The sequence below is a fragment of the Solanum tuberosum genome, unplaced genomic scaffold (assembly GCF_000226075.1).
Source record: "Solanum tuberosum cultivar DM 1-3 516 R44 unplaced genomic scaffold, SolTub_3.0 scf00121, whole genome shotgun sequence".
NCBI classification, from domain to species: domain Eukaryota; kingdom Viridiplantae; phylum Streptophyta; class Magnoliopsida; order Solanales; family Solanaceae; genus Solanum; species Solanum tuberosum.
Window position 1 is genome coordinate 207113 of NW_006239046.1, and position 1511 is coordinate 208623.

The following is a 1511-nucleotide window of genomic DNA, read 5'->3' on the forward strand; positions in this document are numbered from 1 at the left end:
TCTCTCAAGCTGAGTGTGTGGACATGGGACTAGGGTTCACTTTCTCGAGCTGAACCTTATGTCGACCTACTCACACCGGCCATGCCATCAATTTAGTAGTTTTAGTTTTACGACCTCTCTCTCGAGCAAGCCGAAAACACATAAAAAAAACTTTTTGCAACTACAAATTCATTAAATTCATCCACAACTACTAAACGAAACCACAATTAAACGATGACTGAACTATCAGCAAACAAGATCCAACAATTATCTTAACCCATATTTGCTAAATCATACCCCAAGAATGGGTTTTAGCCACACATGTATAAGAGATAGAAATTTATACCAAATAGAGTTCGCATTCAACTGGGTATGAAGATTTAAGTCTTGATACAGGACAAAATCAAAGAATCCAAGAGACCCAAATCCAAATCTTGAAGATGAAACCCTTTGGATATTCAAGTCTTCAAAACCCTCTCAAGCTTAGAGCAAAAATATCAAAAGGTACTATTCTATATGAAAATTATAATAATTGTTCGACTCTTAAAACTACAACTCGAACTAGTATTTATAGTTTTCACAGATTTCTGCTGCAGCGGATCATTTGGCATCATTAGTCAGAATCGCCGATCAACTAAGTAATTCGTCCTTTGGTGTAGTTCATCACCGTCTTGCATCAGCCTTCACCATCGTCGTGCTCTGGGTCATTGGGCGACATGGTACTTCCTTCACGGAACTTCTCGACGATGCGCCGACTGCTCCCTTTTTTTGCCGACTTGATCCTTTCCTTCAGGGTTCAGCAAACTAGAACAGAAGGTGAAGTAAGACCCTTCGGCGACTCTCTAAGTGGACTCGGCGATCCTCAGGCCTTCATTTCTTCATTCTTTTCAGCCTTTTCATTATTTTTTGCGACGTAGTGTCCATGCTTTCCTTCAAACTTCAAATAACTGAAACTTAAAGATTTTCATCAGATATAGAGATAAAATAAGCATTTGAGGACACAATTTCTATTAAAATGTAGCCCTAAATGAGTCAAATTTGTGGACTCATCAACACCCCTTACATAAACTTTTGCTTGTCCTCAAGTAAAACTCAAGTTCAGCAGTTCGACAAGGATGTCTCAAACAGTGCTACATAAGACTCAATTATGAATGTACTCAACAAGTCTCAATTTACTTATTCAAGGATCAACTGTGTACTCAAAGATTCAAGTTGTGACACACCATTACCAAAGATTCTCAAGCTCGCAATACTTGCTTCAAATGCAAGTTCAAGCTCAACAAAAGCCTTCGAATGCCCTTACACAAATGATGATTCCATTTTCACACGCACAGGTGTAATCAATTTAAAGTTCAGGAATTAGATACAACGCACACACTCACAAAGATGAACAAGATGTATGCTTTCACCCATAGGTTTACTCGTATTTTCCAATCAACATTTGTTTCGACTTTATCAAGATCACAAAGGTCTTAACAAGTCTTGTAACGGGAGAGAGTGCAAAGGTATGGTCATTTAGGCTTGGTGACTTT